The sequence below is a fragment of the Monodon monoceros genome, unplaced genomic scaffold, assembly GCF_005190385.1.
Source record: "Monodon monoceros isolate NGI ecotype Baffin Bay Population unplaced genomic scaffold, NGI_Narwhal_1 Super_Scaffold_21, whole genome shotgun sequence".
Taxonomy (NCBI): domain Eukaryota; kingdom Metazoa; phylum Chordata; class Mammalia; order Artiodactyla; family Monodontidae; genus Monodon; species Monodon monoceros.
In genome coordinates, this window is record NW_021703778.1 from 136,726,022 (window position 1) to 136,749,189 (window position 23,168).

The window sequence follows — 23,168 nt, forward strand, 5'->3', positions numbered from 1 at the left end:
TCAAGCCCCTTTCTTCTCCCAGGAGTCGTCAAATGTTACCAGTTTCTTATGAATGTTTTCAGAGATTGTCAATTTGGAAATAATGCAGTGAAGTAATTTTCAGCTTGTCAATAATCTGTCAGTGTGGTACAATAAAAAAGCAATACGTTTAAGAAAAAAACATACTAATTTCAAGCCCTTGTTCTACCACAAACTAGCAAAGTCATCATTGTACAAATTAACCCAACCTCAGTTTCTTCATCTTTAAAATGGGGATAGAAATGGACATACTTGATATTGAGCACCTTTTATAGCTAAGTACAGTGCTAAATGCTGGAGATTCAGATGAGAAACATACTTGCTGTCTTCAAGAAGTTGGGAGAAAGACCAGTAAACAATTACACTATAGGGTGATGGTACAAGGAGAGAGATAATCAGAGGATGACACAGGAACACAACGCAGAAGGATGTAGTGGGCATAATTCTTGGCATGAAGAAAATAAGCAAATATTGATTTCCTTTCTTTCTAATAACTTCATTTGATTTGCCTTATTTCATTTCACATTCACATTTTAAAAAATACCATTCTACAGCTTTTAAAAATGAAAGCATTCTGTTACTTTTATATTAAAACTATTTTTAAAAAATGAAACAATATGCAAAATTTCATGAACATGAATATCAAATCAGCAACTCTCAATTCTGAATAAACCACTGACATATCAAATTGAGTGGGTGCTTTTTTTTTTTTTTTTTTTGCGGTACGCGGGCCTCTCACTGTTCTGGCCTCTCCCGTTGCGGAGCACAGGCTCCGGACGCGCAGGCTCAGCGGCCATGGCTCAAGGGCCCAGCCGCTCCGCGGGATGTGGGATCTTCCCGGACCGGGGCACGAACCCGTGTCCCCTGCATCGGCAGGCGGACTCTCAACCACTGCGCCACAAGGGAAGCCCGAGTGGGTGCTTTTTAAGATTTCATTTTTAATTTTTTAATGAAAAATACATTTCTAAAGAACAAATGAACTTCAGTATGTTTTAGAAGATGATATAGTTTCACTGAAGTGAAAGAAGTTCTCAGTGAACTCCAAAATTCTTATCTTTTAGTTAGGTACCAATCAGAAAGGCTTAAGATCTACCCTATTAAAAATACCCTTGAATCTAAAAATATGTATATGTATAACGGATTCACTTTGCTGTATACCTGAAACTAACACAACATTGTAAATCAACTATACCCCCCAAAAAATTAAAACTACCCTTTGACCTCCCTGGACAAATGGCCTGAAATTGGGTCTGGACAGGGAAAATACAAGATGAGCCTACAGCATCAAATAGTGCCTGAAAGTAAAGTGCTTAAAAAAAAAAAAAAAAAGACGCAAGAGCCAAGATCTCCCACTGGTCACTCTAGACCAGTTTGAGCAAAAAAGCAGCCAAACAATAAAATAAACACCCATGAATCCATACTGATAAAAATAAATGATTGAGTAAGTAAATAAATGAGGGAGAAGGGACATATCTTCCTTACAGAAAAATTCCAACTAATATAAGCAGATACAACCTCTTCCAGGAGGTGGAGCTCAGTTCTCCTCTTCTGGAGTATAGGCTGGACTTAATTACTTGCTTCCAAAGAACAGAGTATTGAAAGAGTAAAAGATAGTAAATTCAACTAGAGAAAATCAGAAGACACCACCTTAACCAACTGATCAAGGTCAGCATCTTTGGTAGTAAGTCATGTTGATGTCACTTGCCCTCTGATGTGATGTGATGAGAAAGATAGCTTACTTCTGTGGCATTCATCTCAAAAATTCATAACCCCAGCCTAATCTTGAGAAAACGTCAAACAAACTCAACTGAGGGACAATCTACAAATACCTGGCTAGTACTCTTCAAGTTTCAATGTCGTGTTGGCAGAGCATTTGGAAGCAGTGGCTGCTAATGTCTAATGTCATGTGCTAGTGGCAAGGTCAGTGGCAAATGGGAAAAATCTAATGTTAGCTACAAAAGTTCTATACTGGACATTAAAGAACAGTCCTTCATATGCACTACCAGTATGCCCTAGAGAAATCAATACCTTGGGATAAAAAGCATGCATTGGTTTTAACTTCTGCAGAACATTTCTAAGAAAACTTTTATATCAAAAATTTAGAGGGCTTCCCTGGTGGCACAGTAGTTAAGAGTCCGCCTGCCGATGCAGGGGACAAGGGTTCGTGCCCCAGTCCGGGAAGATCCCACATGCTGCGGAGCAGCTGGGCCCGTGAGCCATGGCTGCTGAGCCTGCGCGTCCGGAGCCTGTGCTCCGCAATGGGAGAGGCCACAGCAGTGAGAGGCCCGCGTACCGCAAAAAAAAAAAAAAAAAAAAAATTTAGAGAAATTTGTGTGTATGTTTTAAACTGACACATAATTGGCCTTAAAACAATCTATCAAAGAACCATTTGTTTTAAATTGGGTAGAAGTGCTGCATATTTAGTGGAAGGTATGCTAAACTGACATCTGCTACAATTTCAATGTAATTTTAAATATCATATTCATTAATGACTGAGACAATGTCTTTGTAAATTAATCCTGGTTAGCAAGCCTGAATATACTATTCTTGTTCACACGAATGTTCAAGATACTGGTTGCAGCAACATATGGCACTTCATGCATTAAATACACTAAAATTCTTAGGGAGAGCACAGTTTTTAAAGTGCAGGAATTTGTTACCAAGGAAAAGAGGGAGGGGGTGGGAAGGAATGACACACACACTCTCATGCAGTATGAGATTATCCTTCAGGTTCCAGATATAACATTCAAAGTATCTTTAAAAAACAAAGACATTTTCCTCAATAACATCTTGAGATATCCAGTTTCTCAAGTAAATCTTTCACCCAAAAGTCACCCTTTATAGTAAGTCTATGAATACCCAGCTTCTTTCAACAAGAACAATGAACTGCCTTTGCCTTTCCAAAACAACCAGCTGGTTAACCAAACAGAGAATAAACCAAACTTCTTCAGTCACCAGATGTCTTAATTTGGAACAGATAGTAGCAATGTGGAATAATCCAATTCTTGAATTGGTACTCTATGTTTACTACTTCTTTTTCTAATTCTCAATAGATGCTTTTAAAAATTAAGCAAATGCTCTCTGTAATAACTGCAAAAAAAAAGAGAAGGGGGAGGGGGAATAAAAAGAGTAATGACCTATAACAGAATGATGTTAACATTATCAAAGAACAATCCACTTGAATATTATGTTATAGTTAAAAACTGATAAGCAATATCATTAAATCCCTAGGACTTCCCTGGTGGTCCAGTGGCTAAGACTCCATGCTCCCAATGCAGGGGGCCCAGGTTTGATCCCCGGTCAGGGAACTAGATCCCACATGGAGCAACTAAAGATCCCGCATGCCACAACTAACACCTGGCGCAGCCAAATAAATAAATATTTTTTAAAAATCATTAAATCCCTATTCAATAATTCAGAAACGATTCTCAAATGGCCAACATGACAGGCCTAAAACACAGTGGATTTAGCAAAGTCCCTCCTCTCAACAAAGAGCAGTGAGGAGACAGACAGATAAATAGACAAATAACTAATTATAATAATGAAAATAGTGATAAGTATTATAAAAAATAATATTGGGTAAGGCAAGAAATGGGGCAGGAATAGCCTTTTAGATTTGGTCATTAAAGGCAAGCCTCTCTCATGAGGTGAGATTTGAGCCGATACCAGAATAAAATGAGGGAGCAAAGTATTGGACCGTGTGAACCAAGAGAAAAATAATGAAACGAAAATAAAACCAAAAATAAACAAATGGGACCTAATTAAACTTAAAAGCTTTTGCACAGCAAAAGAAACCATAAACAAAACGAAAATTCAACCCTTGAAATGGGAGAAAATATTTGCAATCGAAGCAACCGACAAGGGATTAATCTCAAAAATATGTAAATGGCTCATGCAGTTCAATATCAAAAAAACAAACAACCCAATCCAAAAATGGGCAGAAGATAATTTTCTCTCCTGGGCAGAGAAAAATAGCAAGTGGGCCAGTGTGGCTAACACTGAGTCAGAGAAAGAAAGTGGTGTAGGAAATAAGGTTGAAGAGGTAGCTGCAGTCAGATAAGAGCTTTGCAGGCCACGGTAAGGACTTCAGATTTTATTCTCAAGAGAGAAAGCAAGCCACTGCAGGTTGACAGCAGGTGAGAAACGTCTGTGAAGAGATTCCTCCAGCTGCTGACTGGAAAACAGACCCAGGGCAAGAATGAAAGTAGTAAAGAGGCTTGTGCACAATTTTGGGTAAGAGATACGAAAGTAGGGAGAAGTGGCTGGATTCAGGCCACAATTATGAAAGAGGAATAAACAGCATTTTCTCATTAGACTTCAAGAGGGGTATGAGAACAATTGTCAAAGATGATTCTTAGGTTTCTGGCCTCAGCCACAAAGTGAAGAGACCACTGGCATGTTACTTTTAGGATAATTACAAGCTTTCAGGATAATTACAAGATGATTAATTAGATAATTAGACAATTATCCAATTGTTTAAACAGTCTTTATAAACCACGGTATAGTAATACAATAAAATTATACACAGCAAAAGACAAAACAAAAACCCACACACCACTGGTACATGCAACAAGGTGGACGAATCTCAGAACTGTTTAGTGACAGAAGCCCGACACAAAAGGTTGCTACAGGATTTCACTTATACAAAGTTTAAGAACAGGTAAAACAAATCTACAATGGTGGCAATCGGAATACTGGTTATCTTTTGGGGGAATCCGGACTGGGGAAGAAAGCAAGAGAACTCTTTGAGTCGTGATTATACACAGATGTCTACATTTGAAAAAACAAACAAATCATCACGGAGGAGAATGACCCTCTGCCTCCATCACGATTCTCACACTGAGTAAAAAGCATCAACAGTCTACTGCTGGAGGAGAAACAGCATGGTGAGAAATCCCCTATCTGGCACATGCCAGCAGTGCCTGCTAAAAGTTGCGAGTGGAGAAGAACAATGAGGAAAGCCCTCCAGCATCCCAGGCCCAACACTGCAGTGGCTTATTAACATCAAACAAAGGAGAGGTCTGAACAAGCACTATTAATTCACTCAAAATTATCATAGAACTAAATGTGAGGGCAGGAACTACAAAACTTCTAGGAAAGAAGCAGTGAAGTTATGACCCTGGGTTAGGTGAAGACTTCTTAGAATCCAAAAGCACAAACCAGCAAAGAAAAACTTGAATTAATTAAAATTTTAAACTTCTCTGCTTTTTGAAAATCAGTTAGGAAAATAAAATGTCAATCTCTGATCAGTTAGGAAAATAAAATGTCAATCTCTGGGACTTCCCCGGCAGTCCAGTGGCTAAGACTCTGTGGTTCCAATGCAGAGGGCACGGGTTCAATCCCTGGTCGGGGAACTAAGATCCCACATGCCGCTGCAGTGCAGCCAAAAAAAAAAAAAAGTCAATCTAAAAGAAAAGAGGTGGGCTTCCCTGGTGGCGCAGTGGTTGAGAGTCCGCCTGCCAAAGCAGGGGACACGGGTTCGTGCCCCGGTCCGGGAAGATCTCACATCCCGCGGAGCGGCTGGGCCCGTGAGCCATGGCCGTTGAGCCTGCGCGTCCAGAGCCTGTGCTCCGCAACGGGAGAGGCCACAACAGTGAGAGGCCCACATACCGCAAAAAAAAAAAAAAAAAGAGGTGAAGCTCAAGGTACCAGAAATCAAGTTTATTTGGGAACAGCAGAGGCATTCCAATTCGCAACAGCCAAGCTGCAACGAGTTACAGGCAAGTCTGTTGAAGGTTTAGGATGGGTTGCTTTTATGGGCAAGCAGTGCAAAAAAGCAGTCCAGTTGGGGGCTATGCAGCAAGTCACTGGTTCGAAGATAGGAAGAGATTCTTGGCGGATGCTCATTACTCACAGGTTAAGTTTCGATAAATCTGTAAATTTGATAATTCTCTAAATCGGGTATTCATGGGAAATCAGTCTCTCAGTCTTTAAGTTTTGTTTTTCTGAGGGCACATGAATGGGTCTACATTTCATATCTTTTGGTTCCATTTTAGATTAAAATCCTTTCACTCTTCCCTCGCTTGAGCAGGATCTTTCACAGACAGTATCGCTGATCAACCTTATTGCGTGGGTATTTGTTTAGTCAGAGATGTTGTTAGATGTTGGGCTGTGTGTCCCTTGGAGCTGCAGAGGACCATTCTAAGATGTTCTGTTCCACCGAAGAGGGAAATGGCAAGTGGATTTTTGGCTTCATTTGAACAACATGGGGAATCTCAGTCATAGTCCTCTAAGGTGGTCAGGTTGATTTCCATGGTCAATTGAGCCTCATGATAAGCCTTAGGAACTTTATTTTGTACATACGTCTGAGGGAAAGACATTTGCCTACTGAAATAAGACAGCAGAAATTTCATTAGGAGGATGACACCCAGGGTCAGAAGTCTGGTTATGGTTACTGACTGGAACAAACTTCTCAACCAGTTTCCCCAGCTACCTAATATTTAATAGGTTGAGAATGTCCCAAGTCCTGGAGCTTGGCCTATCTCAGTTAACAGATTGATACTGTCCATCATTTTTATTTCTTGCATTATTTTCCCCCATTTGTTAACATAAAAACAGCCTTCTTCCCCAAGCAGGACACAGGTTCCTCCCTAATGTGCAGTGAGGAGGTGTAGCGCTCTGTGGTTTTGTAAGACTACTTCCGCTAGGCTGTCTGTTTGGGTTTGTTGATTTTCAAAGGCTCTAAGAGAAGCATTAAAGGTAGTTGCCATGACTACGGAGAGGTTTCAAATTGCTTTTTCAAGTCCGTTACTCCAACCCAAGGGGAAAAAGACTCAGGCAAAGGCACGCCCAAACCCCTTTCTATCTACTATGGGGTTATTTGTGGGCATCCATCCAAAATTATATCCATCCCAGCTTTGATGTGCTCTTTTAAGTTGTTAGGAGAAAGAAACCAGACTGGGTACATAGGCAGCGGAAGGGCAACAACTCCACAACGTCCCTTCCATTTAAGGAGGAGTGTTTCTGCACAGAAAGAAATAACCAGTGTTTTCTAAAGACAGGGTGTTAAGTGGGCCCCCTTTTTTTCCTGGTATAAAAGAAGAGCTCTCAGGATCAAAAACATGGTCATTTACACATAGCACATGACAGTCAGCATGGTGGGAATGGCTATAAGAACATTTTAAATTTCTATACATTTGGAATAATAGATGAGTTTGATTATTGCGGGTGAGTTTCTCATGGAGGTCTGGGGAATCTCTAGGGAGAAGGTAAGTTGAATTAAGTTCCCACCATTCACCAGATTTTTGATCAATTCCCTATTAAGTACCATTGAAAGGAAGCACATCCGCTTCCCATTCCCTGGTACCATTATAATTTTCATTGTCCCACCACAGAGATACATTAATGGAGGAGACATTTAGTCTTCTTGATTCCAGCAGGGAGTGAATTCATGATCATCTGAGTCATATAGAATTGTATAGTTACAAGCGTTTAGTGGGAGGGAGGCCAGAGTTTTGCCAGTACCATAAATGTTTTCAAAACACAAAGAAAGATTTTGGGTAAGAGTCCAGACTTGATTAAGGGGTATTCCTTTATGGGCAGGGGGCACCCAATGGAATGCCGTAATGTCTGGTGCCAATTTGCTGCAAGGAAGAACACGCAACTCTTCAAAGGTACCAGAGGAAAAGCCTACATCTCTGCCAGACAGATTTCTCCATCCTTCTAAGGTTAATGGCCAGGTTACCAGTTCAGGTTCATCGTGAATGTTATTAGCTCTGGCACAAATCAAACAATCAGTAAGGCTGGCAGAATCAGGGAGTTTTGGTAAGGTGCGCCAAGGGATGCGCTAAAGCTAAAGAGAGCAGCAAGGAAGCCAAAGAAAGGGCAATTAGAACTTTAAGCAGCATGACGCAGGCCTGTCCGGATATCTTGGGAAAGCTGTCTACTTCTGATGTCATCTGGTTCAGTAGAAAATTTTAGCTTTGAATCACCAGTTAGGTTGCAGATCCACTCAAGTTTGGGGGCCTTTTTACAGAAGAGACGCATGAATCCAGGAGTCCATCCCTTGGAGCTTAGCGACACAGGGGTTAGTCAGCAACAGCTGGTAGGGGCCCTTGCAACAAGGTTGGAGGGAAACTTTATGGGTATGTCTTCTCCAGCAGACGAAGTCACCAGGCTGCAAAGGGTGGTGTTTGACATCTTTGTCTTCTGGGAGCATGCTGTGGAAAGATTATTCCTCCAAAGCATTATTATTGTCAATGGATTTAATTAGACCTTTGCAAAGCTGAAATATATCCCCTTTTATTATCTGTAGGTCAAAGGAAGCAGGGACTAAATGCGTTGGCTGTCCTATAATTATTTCAAAGGGTGAGAGCTTATGAATCCTGAATGGAACGGGTCCAAGATTTAGAAGAACCAGCAGAAACATTTTTGGTTGCGGTATCTGGAGATTTTTAACTAATTTAGCCAATGGATCTTGATAATTCCATTGGTATGTTCAACCAGTCCTGAAGAGTGAGGATGACAAGCAAAATGAAAATGTTGTAGAACTGGCCAGATGGCACAGATTTGTGAAATTACTTGTCCAGTAAAGTGGGTTCTCCAGTCACTATGGAGTTCCAGGGAGGTTCCTCAAATGGAAGTAATCTTTTCTAAAAGGACTTTAGCTACAGAAGAGGCAGCTGCCTTTCTACATGGAAATGCTTCAGTCCATGTGAAAACATGCACACCATTACTAGTCTAATATATTTATATCCATGAGACAGGGACAACTGTATGAAATCCATCTGCCAGACCTCAAATGGTCTATTGGGTAAATCAAAATGTCCCCAGGCAGTGTAGATAGTCTCCTCTGGGTTGAATTTAGGACAAGATATGTGTTTTTTGTGGCCTTGCCGACGTTTCTCCACCAATATTGATTCATGAATGTTACCATTTTCTCACTGGACCAATGGTTTAATTCATATATGGTAGTTAAAAAGGGAAATTTTAGATTTTTTTTGGCAGGACCAATTTATTACTGGGTCCAAACCAGAGTCCCTTTACTTCACAGTACCAACAGCCTTTGATTTTCCAATTCTGTTTTTCTCTTTCAGAGGCCAACTGTTGTACTTCCCTGGCTAGTTCCCTTAGGTCCTCGCCAGGGGGAGTAGCCTTCTGGACTATAACAGAGGTTTGGTTTATAGATCTCAGAAGGGTGGCATTTTTTGCAGGATTCCTGGTGAGGTGGTTTCCTTTGGCTTCCAGAAAACCAGACCTGGAATGCCCAGGGGCTTTAATGACAGCTAGAGCTGCTGGCAGCAGTACGGCATCCAACAAATTTTGGACATAAGGGCCATTCTTAATTTTAACTCCACTAGAAGTAAGGAAACCCCACTGTTTCCATAACATTCCAAAGTCATGGGCTATCCCAAAGGCATGTCAACTATCTGTACAGACATTTGCCGTCTTGCCTTTGGCTAAAACACATGTTTGAGTGAGAGCATGTAACTCCGCTTGTTGGGCTGAAGTGGTTGAAGGCAAGGGTGCAGCCTCAATGACCTTGCATACCTGGCACAGAATTTGCCATTCTCACTTTTTAGGCAGGAACCATCAATTAACCAGATCAGCATTCACCAAAGGGGTTTCTTGTAAGTCATCATGAGGGGTCAAGAGGTGATCCATCAAAGTCAAACAGACATGGGGAACTTCATCAGTGCAAGAGGGAAGAGGGATAGCAGAGTTAAGACTGTTATAATGAATAAGAGTCATATGAGGGGAGGTTAGTAAGAGGATTTCATAGGTGGTAAGACATCTCGCTGAAAGGTGTTGAGTGTGGTGCAAAATTTAAGAAAGGCTCAACAGGCTAAGGTACAAAGATGATCAAGGAGGATCCTATAACAGTCTCTTCAGTAGCCTTTACTAAAAGAGTGGAAGCAGGCATCGCTCTAAGGGGTGGGGGTGGAGTATTCTCAGGCCACTGGATCTCACTGTTGGCTGTAGAAACCTAAAGGTCGGTGATAGTCCCCATGTTTTTGGGTAAGTAATCTGAGGGCATTCACTTCCTTTTCATATACAAAAAGGAAAAAGGGTAGCTGATAATTTAGGTGTCCAAAGGCAGGTGGATCTATTAGGCTTTCCTTCAAGATCTGAAAGGCCAAGCTATCTTGATCATCCAAACAATGGGGTCAGGTTGGTGTTCTTTAGTAAGGCATATAGGGGCTGAACCACTAAGGAGAAATTTGGGATCCAATTATGACAATGACCAGCTAGTCCCAGAAAGCCTCCAGAGAATTTTATGTCATTTAAATCCGTCTTTCAAACTTGTGAGAAGTCAGAAGGCCTCAGTAAAGCCTTGAGGCATGACTGTCCAGATGTACTGTTGTCCTTCAGGTAAAAGCAAAGAGACATCGACTACCCCTTTCAACAGGGATACTAAAAACCCACTGTATAAGTTGACTAGAATGTAAAAGTTGCTTCCAGTATGGATGGATACCAACAGCATGTGGGGATTAGAAAAGACAGGACGGCAGAGAATTACAATGTTATTTATTGCCCTACGGTCTTGGACAAATCTCCATCCTCATCCTGTTTTTTTTTTTTTTGGCGGTACGTGGGTCTCTCACTGCTGTGGCCTCTCCCGCTGCGGAGCACAGGCTCCGGACGCACAGGCTCAGCGGCCATGGCTCACGGGCTCAGCTGCTCCGCGGCACGTGGGATCTTCCCAGACCGGGGCACGAACCCGTGTCCCCTGCATCGGCAGGCGGACTCTCAACCACTGCGCCACCAGGGAAGCCCCATCCTGTTTTTTTAACAGGCAAAATAAGGGTATTACAAGGACTAGCACAAAGGATAATAAGTCCTTGGGCCTTATGGTCCTCTATAATGGGCCTTATGCCCTGTAAACCTTCTTTATTCACAGGATATTTGTTTATTCTTAGGAGAGGTTTTGTGTGGTCAATCTGGATCATAATGGGAGGGGCACCATGAATTGTGCCTTTTTCTGTTAAGAATTTTGTCCAAATATTAGGGAATACCAGGTTTAATAGGACAGATGAGTACAAAGTTTGGACTGTCTTGGTTTGTAGAGTGCCAATAATGGCAAAAGGGGTTAAATTTTCCTAAATGTAGAATTCAAACTCAAGGGATATTTCTGCCTTTTGAGAGAAAAAAAAAAAAGGCAGCATTGTATTTCTCCAGAAAATCTCATCCCAGTAAACGTTTGGGAGCAGGCATTTGTCTTGCAAAGGTCCAGACAAAAAAATATGGGCTGAGAAATAAGGACACATTGCAGTTTTTTTGAGACTCCCACTATTTGAACATACATATTACTCCAAGAAAGGGACTGTTTAATTGTAGTGGGGTTGAGCACTTATAAGAGTAGCTCCTGTGTCAATTAATACTGTAAGGTGGGACTTCCCTGGTGGCGCAGTGGTTAAGAATCCGCCTGCCAATGCAGGGGATATGGGTTCAAGCTCTGGTCCAGGAAGATTCTTCATGCCACAGAGCATCTAAGCCTGTGAGCCACAACTACTGAAGCCTGTGTGCCTAGAGCCCATGGTCCACAACAAGAGAAGCCACCGCAATGAGAAGCCCACGCACGGCAACAGAGAGCAGCCCCGGCTTGCCACAACTAGAGAAAGCCCGCGCAGCAATGAAGACCCAACACAGCAATAAATAAACAAACAAATAAATAAATGTATTAAAAAAAAAAACACTGTAAGGAATTTGTCCCTGATCTGGAGAGTAGTTTCCTCCAGTCTATATAACAGCAGAACAAGGAACAGTCCCTGTGTGTCCTTGGAGTCCCATCATTGGTGGTGGGTTTGGCCATGGGTTCTTAGAAGGTTGTGACTATTTGGATTTCAATTTGTAGCAATCCTTTTACCAAGGTCAGGTTTTTTACAATAATGTCATAGTCCTGTAGGATGGATTTGCTTTGGAGTTTCTATCCGTTGGTGTTGTAGATTCAAAATCTTAGTTGTCTTTTTTTCTAGAGTCACCTTCTATGGTGTGAGCCAATTTATTAGCCAGATTGACAAGGTCAGGGGTGAACACTGTCTCCCATTCCATACAGGTTCTTTTGACCAACAAGGATAAGTCCTTGTGCAGGCAATTTATACACATGGAATTAAAAGCCACCTGAGTGGGGACTTCTCTGGTGGCGCAGTGGTTAAGAATCCGCCTGCCGGGCTTCCCTGGTGGCGCAGTGGTTGAGAGTCCGCCTGCCGATGCAGGGGACGCGGGTTTGTGCCCCGGTCCGGGAAGATCCCACATGCCGCGGAGCGGCTGGGCCCGTGAGCCATGGCCGCTGAGCCTGCGCGTCCGGAGCTTGTGCTCCGCAACGCGAGAGGCCGCAACAGTAAGACGCCCGCGTACCGCACTGGCTAGGAGTCCCCAAGGGGGAGGCCACCTTTAGTACATTCAGATGACTAGATAAAATTATCAGAAACAAAAGAGTACTTACCAGAAAGACAATCTGTCTCTATCTAGATTTTGAATAAAGTAAGACAGCTCAACCAAAAGGAGGTAGCTTGAGATCTGAGAGGAGACTTACCAAACTGAAAGTTACAGTGACTCACAGAAGCAAACAGTGCAAAGGACTCAAGTGCAGGAACCTCACTTGATCCCGGAAGTTCAAGTGGTTGGCGCCTTCAGATCACTTATGACACCATGCAATGTCAACCTAAAAGAAAAGAGGTAAGCTGAGTTACCGAAAATCGAGTTTATCCTGGAGTAGCAGAGATATTGCAGTTCAGGACATGCATGCTGCAGTAAGCTACAGGTGAGTCCACTGAAGGTTTAGGCTGGGTTGCATTTATGGGCAAGGAGTGCAAAAGGGGAGGGTCCAATTAGGGGCCATGCAGAGTTCACTGGCTCAAAGATGGGGAGAGATTCATTGGTCAGAGGTTAAGTTTCACTCTTTTGTAAATCAGGCATTTATGGGAAACCAGTCTCTCAGTCTTTAAGTTTCATTGTTCTGAGAGCACAAGTGTGAGATTCTCCATTCCATATCTTTCAATTCCATTTTAGATTAAAATCCTTTTACAGTTTTATCCACATCAGGCTGGAGGGACATATGGGGGTAGCCAAGGGAGGATGTAAAATAGACATTTGGATACATCAGTTTACAGCTCAGGAGGAAAGTATAAAACTGGGTCATCAGACTATAGGAAATAGGCAGTAGTTAAAAACTAGGGACTTGGATGAAACTCCCGAAGGGGAATTATACAGAATGATATAAAACAACAGGTCAGGGCTTCCCTGGTGGCACAGTGGTTAAGAGTCCACCTGCCGATGCAGGGGACACAGGTTCGTGCCCTGGTCCGGGAAGATCCCACATGCCGCGGAGCGGCTGTGCCCGAGTGCCATGGCCGCTGAGCCCGTGCGTCGGGAGACTGTGCTCCGCAACGGGAGAGGCCGCAACAGTGAGAGTCCCGCGTACCGCAAAAAAAAACAAAAACAAAAGAAAACAGGTCAAGAATGCAATCCTGAGGGCTTCCCTGGTGGCGCAGTGGTTAAGAATCCGCCTGCCAATGCAGGAGACACGGGTTCGGGCCCTGGTCCAGGAAGTTCGCGGCATGTGGGATCTAACTAAGCCCGTGCGCCACAACTACTGAGCCTGCACTCTAGACCCCGCGAGCCACAACTACTGAAGCCTGCACGCCCTAGAACCCATGCTCCACAACAAGAGAGGCCACCGCAATGAGAAGCCCATGCACCGCAGCGAAGAGTAGTCCCCACTCGCCACAACTAGAGAAAGCACACGCGGAGAAACGAAGCCCCAATGCCACCATACATACATACACACATACATACATACATACATAAATATAAATTAGGAAAAAAAAAAAAGAATGGAACCCTGAAACACCAGTTAAAGGAATGGGCAGAGGAAAAATAAAAACTATAAAGGAGACAAAGAAAGAACCAGAAGAACCTCAGAAAAGTGTCCAAACAATAGACAGCTAGTATTAACTGATTAATAACTAGGTTCCTGTATCAGTCTCTTCACATGTATTGCTTCATTTAACCCTACCAATAACCCTAAAATATAATCTTTTTATTGCTGCTTTTTAGGTGAGGAAACTGAGGCTTAGAGAAATAGGTATTGCACAGTAGTTAAGAGAATGGGTATACCGCCAGACTGTCAGGGTTCAAATTCTGGCTTCACCAGCTGCATAGCACAGGGAGATCAGCTCCGTGCTTTGTGACCACCTAGAGGGGTGGGATAGGGAGGATGGGAGGGAGACGCAAGAGGGAGGGGATATGGGGATATATGTATATGTATAGCTGATTCACTTTGTTATAAAGCAGAAACTAACACACCATTGTAAAGCAATTATACTCCAATAAAGATGTTAAAAAAAGAAAATTCTGGCTTCACTAGTTATGTGTTTCAGCTTCCTATTCTTTAAACAGAGGTTAACAGTTCCAACCTAACAGGGTTGTTATAAGATATAAACTAATTACTACATGTTAAGTGCTCAGAATGATGCCTGGCCCAAAAGACCAGGAAGTGCCAGCACAGAGAATTTCAAAGAAATGCAAGTGTCAAACGATAAACTTGCAGAATAACCTATTAGATGTTACATATATATATATATATATATATACACACATATCCCCCATGCTGTTAACCATAATAACTGACATCACACTGAATATATACACTGGGGGCAGTGGGGGCAGGGAGACAAGCAGACTAGATACTTCTACAGTGAATTCACAGTATGAAATGTTCTCCCCAAAAGTCACCAAACAGAAAGATGCTTTAACACTTTAACATACTAATAATTCTTTTAATTTCCACTGTTAACCAGTGCCTGAAATAAGGTTAAGCCAGAATGAGGCTTCCTAATACTGGAGAGCTTATAATCATGTCCACATATCTCTCATACAAAAGGCAACATTTATAAATATTTATAAATTGATAGTTAAAGATATCTTCTTTTACATTTTGAAGTATAGATTCACTATTTACAACTCCAAATTAGATGAGTATCCAAAAGGGATCTATTGAAATAGAAATCAAAACAGTGGTAAAAACCCTTAAACATAAATATTTATAGCTTTATATTCGTGTAAAGATTCAATAGGACAGACCAGTTCTCTTAACCACTTTGTGCTATATCACGGGAAGATCAGAATCTAGTTAAGTTCTAAACTCATTTCCTTTCCTCTGAACACAGTGAAAGATCCTGATATCAGAGAAATAACCAACAAAAGGCATAATTCTTGAACCATGCTACAAAAGCCGGATATTAAGAGGAAAAAAAAAATTCCACACTTACTGTATAGATCTGATGTGAAGGATAAAAAGGACTGGAAATAATGTACTGTCAAGTTTAACTTTACTAAACATGAAGACTTAAGCTACCAAATTCTTTTTTAATACTTGCCTTCTTTGCTCATGGCACTGATGCCTGCTGCCATCAAGCAACAGGTGCAAAAATTAGAGCATGACAAAAAACATCATTCAGGACTTAATTACAAAGTCTCTAAACAGAATAAATTTCCACGGTTACCCAGGATAACTGAGATTTTCTTAAGTTGTTTTTTCCTCTTCACCTAGCAATATAAATTCCTACCTCTACGTGAACTCCTAGATTTTATCCTCAACCCTGATCTCTCTTCAAAATTCCAATCCCATATTTCTAATGTCTGCCTAGACCTCTACCCTCAAACGTGCTGCCAAAACTTCAAATTAAATATACTCAAAATGTAACTCAAACATATATTCTTCATCTCTGTTAACTGCACAATCTTCTCAGTCACCAAGGCTCAAAATCTCAGAATTACCTTTGATTAAAAGGAGGCAAACGACAAGATTCTCCTCACTAATAAAGCCTACCTTGAAAATCACCCATTACATCCATCTCCTCACTGTTTGTCCTGCCACTATCCTCCTGTTTTCCATTACCTCTCGTCTGCAACTGCAATAACCTCCTCTGTGCCTGATACAGAGCATGACAAGAAACGCTTGACTTAACATCTGATTCCTGGCCAAAGATGTCAAGAACGGGAAAATTTCTTACTTCCCACACGAGAAATATCATGTGAGAGTTTTATTCTTAGAAGCCAACTTCATGTTGTAAAAAATATTGACACTCAGTGTATCAGAAACAAAAGCAAATATAGGTTTCACAAACATTTCTTAAGTACATAAACTAAACACTTAATTTTTATAAAGTACGACATACATTCTTTGGTTGTTTCTGCATGAACTGCAGATGTTTGAACATGTGAATTACACACTATATTTTATAGCAAGCCCAGACTCATCAATACTTTAATAGGCTAGGCAAAATATTTTCCCCACAATACAACTGCAAAAGAGTTGCTACTCTCTCCAAGAACCCTACAACATTTTCTTGAGTTATCTAGATAATACCCATGCTTCAAGATATAGCTCAAATTCTACCAGTACTACAAAATCCTTCTTAACTCAGCCTAAAGTGAGTTTCTACTTCCTCTGAATGCCAAAAGATCAACTGTTACTCATTTAGCAATCATATACCAAATATACTAAAGTGTTATTTATCTCTAGTTATATGTTTTATATATTTATATTTGCTTCTTTCTCAGTGTAAAGTATAAACTTCTTAAGGACAGGAACCGTATTTTCCAATTCTCTAATATCAATCCTCCCCCAGCCTGAGACTAACTCCACAGCTTACCTCACGAAATGCTACTTCCCTTAAGAGGAGTATAAAAATATAAACACACACAAAACACACTCAATAGAGGCAGGCAGGAGGCAAAGATAAGGAACTACACATAGATGTAAAACAATGACAGTCAAAGATAGGAAACACACACACACACACACACACAGAGACCAAGCTTTAGAAGCAGCTATCTCTTTTGTGGAGAAATTAAATAGTAGTAATATTATGAATATTGATAAAACATCCATAACCACAGCTTAGAGGTAAATTCACTCAACCTCCTAACATCATGGAAAGCACCAGGAAGGCATAACTGAGGAAGCTAAGGAAAGGGCTAGGATTTGGGAACATCACCTTACCATCTTACACAGTACCCTACAGGCAGAAAGTATTCAACAAACACCTGATGGTTTGAATGCAATTTAATAACTAGATCTGCAAACCCACATTATAGACCAGTATGTTCAAAATGCAACTCTTCTTTCACAAAATACTTTACGGGATCAAACTAACTCAAAATTCCAGTATAATGCACTAAATACTATGTGCTTTGCTTATATGATACAAACATGCTTTTGATGCCAAAAAGATACATCCACATTATAATCTTTAAAGATTTTAAAAAATAACCCAGTGATTCATAAAATTGTATTCTTCCTATTTTTAAAATGGCTCAGGGTATTTGTGTGATTTTCAGGCTCCCTTCTTAGTTCCTAAGAAATAACTTCAATTTGACTTTACAACCTCAAGGCGGGGTGGGGACAGGGGAAGGGAAAGTTTGGAAAGAATAAAATAGCTCTGCAAAAATAATTCAGTGCTACATTAAATACAAATTAATGATAGGCTAATGAAATCACAGTGGCGCAGTGGTTAAGAATCCGCCTGCCAATGTAGGGGACACAGGTTCCAGCCCTGGTCCAGGAAGATTCCACATGCCGCGGAGCAACTAAGCCCGTGCGCCATGACTACTGAGCCTGCGCTCTAGAGCACGCGAGCCACAACTACTGAGCCCACGTGCCACAACTACCGAAGCCCACGTGCCTAGAGCCGGTGCTCCGCAACAAGAGAAGCCACCACAATGAGAAGCCCGCGCACTGACTGCAACGAAGAGTAGCCCCCGCTCACTGCAACTAGAGAAAGCCCGCTCACAGCAACGAAGACCCAACACAGCCAAAATTTAAATAATTAATTAATTAAAAACAACAACAACAAACACTAACCACTATGAAAAATTTAGCTTCAGTATCTATTCTTTCTTCCTTTCTTGAAAATAGATGCCTGTCATGCATGCTAACAACTTTAGGTCTGAGTAATACAGGGCTGAAGGATTCATGAAAAAACGGAAGCAGTCTGACAGAATTAGAACCAAGATAAAAATACTCTAACAAGCAGCCAAGAATTGGAAACACAATGGAAAACGAAGGAACGTGCCTCTGAGATGGACCTAGTCAATATGAGTGAGCTGAAAGGTGTTAAAGGTGGAAATGAAGGCAGTGTTTTTATGGGAAAAGATCTGCACTAGAAGTAAGGAGGCTTACTTTCTTTTTTTTGCCTGTGACCTTCAGTAAATCACAGATCCAATCTGAATCTTGGTTGCCTCACATTTCCACTTGTTCTGTTTACTTATACTTTTGTATGCATCAGTGACATTAACAGTAACTAAGACATAATGAACTCTTGTTATAATCCAGGCACTGTTCTAAATGCCTTATATACATTATATCTCATTTAACCTTCCAGACAGCCCTACAAAGTAGGTACACTTACTTCTCCCATTTTATATAATTAGGAAGTAAAGCTTAGAAAAGGTAGGTGATATGCCAGAGGTCACTTTGCTCACAAATGCATAGCAGGGACTGGAACTCAAAACTGGTTTCAGAGCCCACTCTTAAATACTTTCTTATACTGCCTCTCAAATGATATAAAGGAAATATTTTACAAAGCATTCTTAAATGGCCATTCAAATGTAAAGTCCTTTTATAATTCTTATTTGCACTAATCAAAATGACTTCATACAACCAAGCAACATAAAGTTAAAATATTTAAAGCATAAATATGTGGAAGGCCTTAACAAAGTTTTTTAAGACAGTGGTAATATCAATGATGTGAAATCCAGTGCAAATTTTAGTTGAATGCATGTGTAAATTTCCAAGTATTTATAGGCTTAGAGACTTAAAGTATCAGCTACAAGATATAATTTAAAATATAAGCCATCCCCTAGAGCTTTTTCTCTTTTAGCTACTATTTCACATTAATACTTGATGAATGATATTGAATAAAATCATTAAGGAAGGAATTTATTTAATAGTGTTTGTCAGGCACTGTTTTAAGCACTTCACAAATATTTACTCATTTAATCCTAACAGCCTACAAAGTAGTTATAATTGGAGCCAGTATTCAACTCAGGTCGTCAGGTTTAAGGACCTGTGCTCTTAACCACTAGCTCCATTGCAATTCAAGAAATGGTGAAATTCTTTTTTTTTTTAGGCCAATAAAAAGTACTAATGATCAGGATGAATGTCCACAAAGAGAATGGAGCCATCACTTACCTCAGCATACATACTAATACAAAGGAACATGTAAAAGAAATATATTAACTCATATGGTAAACTAATCTACACTATCAGGAAAAGTTATTAGTCTTTGGAAGAAGAGGTTTCTTTTAATTTTCCTATGAAATTGTACTGTTAGCAAACCAAAGGAATGAAATTGGGAAAATAATATTAATTAACACTAATATTAATTTAAAAGAGTTGATAGACAGGATTTTTATAATTTTTTGGTCCAGTCATCTTACGAAGCAGCAAAAAACTTAAAAAAAAAAAATCACATGAACTAGTGGATTTCACAATAAAATTCATGCTAAATTTGAACCCTTTTAAGGTATAACAGACACTTAATACAATCTTATATTTTGTTTATGAAAGAATTACATTTTTCAAAGGACTACAGTATTTCTTATTTCATCTGTTTCTCACAACTCCGAGAGTTAAGTAGGAGAAGTACTATTATTCTTATTTTACAAATACGAAACTTAAGCTCAGAAAAGTTAAATATTTTGCATGGTCTAGATATACCTTCTAACTCCAGGTGCTTCTTCTATTACATCATGCTGCCACAATTTTAAGCTTTATACTTTTCAAGTTGTTTCACAGCCAAGAAAATTTGGAAAATATACAGCAGAAAACATAATGAAGTTTTATGGTCGTTAAAATGTAAAGAGATTTTCTAAAAATCTCATTATTATATGATGTACAAGTTATCTAGCTGAAATGATGAACACGTTAATTCAGCCAAAATGAACTTGGAACCCAAGAAAAATCTGCATTTAAAGCTAAGTGATAGGGAGACACACACACACACACAAACAAGGTAACTGAATCCAATTTTAAATGCATAAATGTGAAATAACGTAACTCTACAATAATATTTTTCAGGAAGTAAAAAAAAATCACTTCTAACTACCATTCATCTCAATCACTTAAATGCTAGCTTCCCAGACATTATCCGTTTCAAAGATAGTTTTTAAAAATGTTCATTCCGGGGCTTCCCTGGTGGCGCAGTGGTTGGGAGTCCGCCTGCCGATGCAGGGGACGCGGGCTTGCGCCGCGGTCCGGGAGGATCCCACATGCCGCTGAGCGGCTGGGCCCGTGAGCCATGGCCGCTGAGCCTGCGCGTCCAGAGCCTGTCCTCCGCGGCGGAAGGGGCCCACAACAGTGAGAGGCCCGCGTACCGCAAAAAAAAAAAAAAAAAAAAAGTTCATTCTGGCACATACCTGGTGGCGCAGTGGTTAGGAATCCGCCTGCCAATGCAGGGGACGTGGGTTCCAGCCCTCGTCCGGGAAGATCCCACATGCCGCAGAGCAACTAAGCTCATACGCCACAACTACTGAGCCTGCGCTCTAGAGCCCGCGAGCCAAAACTACTGAAGCCCCTGCGCCTAGAGCCCGTGCTCCGCAACAAGAGAAGCCATCGCAATGAGAAGCCTGCGCACCACAAGGAAGAGTAGCCCCCACTCACCGCAACTAGAGGAAGCCTGCACGCAGCAATGAAGACCCAACGCAGCCAAAAATAAATAAATTTATTTAAAAAAATTTTTTTAATGTTCATTCCTCTATATCTTTTTCACCTGAATTACTACCCAGCCAAGGAACAGAGAAGGCTGGTGAACCAAATAGGAACATTTAACGAATAAGTGAAATAGCTTAGGTTTGGATTATCAGTTATATAATTATCGAGAAAACACCCAATAAACTGTACCTTAAGTGCACAAAAATAAAAATGTTGTAGCTATAAACTGTGTACTATACCCTCACAGCCCTAAGTTAGGTGGTGGACCACCCACATTGGACTTGCAAAGAAGACGGCCTAAAACTAGTCTTGTAATCATTAGCTTGACACCACTTTGAGGGAATAAAAGCACTAAAGAAGCTGATAAAGAATTTTTTTGGAATAAGTTATTTGTGGAAAAATATTACAGAAGTTTTTCCTCGGGCCCACTTTACCATGCATGAGAGTGGTTCAAACTCAGACGTTTTTTTAAAATTTCTTTTTAAAAATTATTATTTTTTATTGGAGTAGAGTTGATTTACAATGTTGTGTTACTTTATGCTTTACAGCAAAGTGAATCTGTTATACAAATACATATATCCACTCTTTTTTAGATTCTTTTCTCATATAGGCCATTACAGTCAAACTCAGACCTTGATCTGGTACCCTGTAGACTGCTGATACAAGAGCCATGCCTGGAAAAGTCCAAGAGACTGTGGCTGGATACCTGCTCAAACAGAACAAGGACAAATGGGTGCATCGCACTGCACTGTTATTTATTGAGCAAAGGATGTCAGACTTTTTCTTGTGGACCTGATGATGGCAAAGGTATGGAGCCAGCAAAAAAAGAACTTTGTGTAATAGGTTTGTCTAGAGGCATTTGGACACCAACAGAGTTCACAGGGTGAAGAAACTAAAGGCTGGAAACTAAGGGCTGAGGACAAGTCTTAAGAAGTTGGCTACAGGTATTGCCCATTGTAGCAGACTGCTAACTCATCAGCAGGTCACTAGGGTAGGCACACAACTAGACTGGTTATGTGTGGCTATGTGACAGTCTTAGCCAAAAGAACCTGAGAAAAAGCAATGTATGTCACTTCTAGGGCTGGCCCACAGAAATGTCCCGCATGTGCTTCTCCTTGCCCTTTACCCTTCCATCTCCACGCAAAAAGCACAGAGACTGTTACAGAGTAGTTCTTATATACTGAATGCCTACTTGAAGCTGGGTTCTTTCGTATTTTATCTTATTCCAACATATTCACACTGGGTGGGATGGTAACAAACCCAACTCATCAGATTCTGTCTCCTGAGAATTATTAATTCCAGCCAGACATGAGAGGAACAGAATATTACCTCCTTCTGAAGATAAAACAAAACACTGAAGTCATCAGAGCTACTATCTCCTTGCTGGGGGGGACTAGAGGATGTCAATCATGAGGGACTATCAGTCCAGTTCTCCAAGAAGCCTAGTGCATATTCTAGCCTTAGGAGCAATGAGACTCAGCGTATTTAGTTGCATAGATGGCTTCCTTATAATAAATCCCCATCATCTGAGGTCATGCTTCTTAAACTAGGGGACTCACCTATGACTATAGTAAACTGGCTATTATAAGAAGCCACAAAATAAACTGTCTATCTCCGTAGAACAGCAATGTTATGATGTGGCAATAGTTCAAAACAGTATCAAATACAAATATGAAATTAAATGCAATACTCACATGAATTTTTAAGGCAGAAGATTAGAATATAAAGAAATTTCACTCCTCTGAGGGGTTAATTCAGGCTTTGTATCCACATTATCACAGGAATATTCATTTACCTCTTCTGTTTTCCAGGGGAAAAGCTGAAGTACCAACCTATGGTAACTTAGAAGGGTCTTTTCACAGCAATCCAGAAGTCATTTTTTTTTCTCTTACAGCATATCCTACTAGACTTTAAGCTGCACTAGGATAGGATATGTTTTACCCTTCTTTATACCCTTTGTGGCAAGCTAAAAATAATGCACCCCCAAAACATCCAAGCTCTAATTCCTGGAACCTATGAATGTTTCCTTATACATCAAAAGAGATTTTATAATTAAGCTAAGGATTTTGAGATGGAGAGATTATTCTGGATTATCTAGATGGGACCTAAGTATAAACACAAGTGCCCCCACTAAGACGAAAGCAGACGGATTCGACTACGGCAGAGAAGGTGATATGATTACGGAAGCAGAGATTGAAGTGATGTGCTTTTAAAATGAAGGAGCCACAAGCCAAGGAATATAAAAGGCTACCAGAAGCTGAAAAAGGCAAGGAAATGGGACCTCCCTTCAGAGTCTCCAGAAGTAATCAGAACTCAGAAAAGCAGTTAAATGAGCTGATCTACTTTTGCTTTACGCTATCTACAGCAGTCTGAGGAAAGAATACAAACCAGACAAGTACCACTTCTGCATTCACAGGGAATACTATCCTGAACCCTGGATAAGCAGATAAGTGTGCCACATACGCTTAAGAGGTATTTCACACTCAAGTGG

General features: G+C 40.7%; 1 protein-coding gene across 3 annotated transcripts in view; it reads right to left on the reverse strand.

The window, feature by feature from the left end:
* The window catches only part of WDR89 (WD repeat domain 89), a 100,345-nt gene that overhangs the window by 10,483 nt on the left and 66,694 nt on the right, over positions 1–23,168 (reverse strand). The window contains exons 1-2 of one of the 3 annotated variants that reach the window (XM_029238928.1): positions 22,372–22,970; positions 12,494–12,622 (exon numbers count right to left, since the gene is read on the reverse strand). The exons of 1 other annotated variant lie outside the window; for it this stretch is intronic. The gene's annotated coding sequence lies outside the window, so the exon portion shown is untranslated. Of the gene's footprint in view, positions 1–12,493; positions 12,623–22,371; positions 22,971–23,168 lie in introns of those variants that run through there. One more of the 3 variants, XM_029238930.1, reaches the window with a different exon arrangement.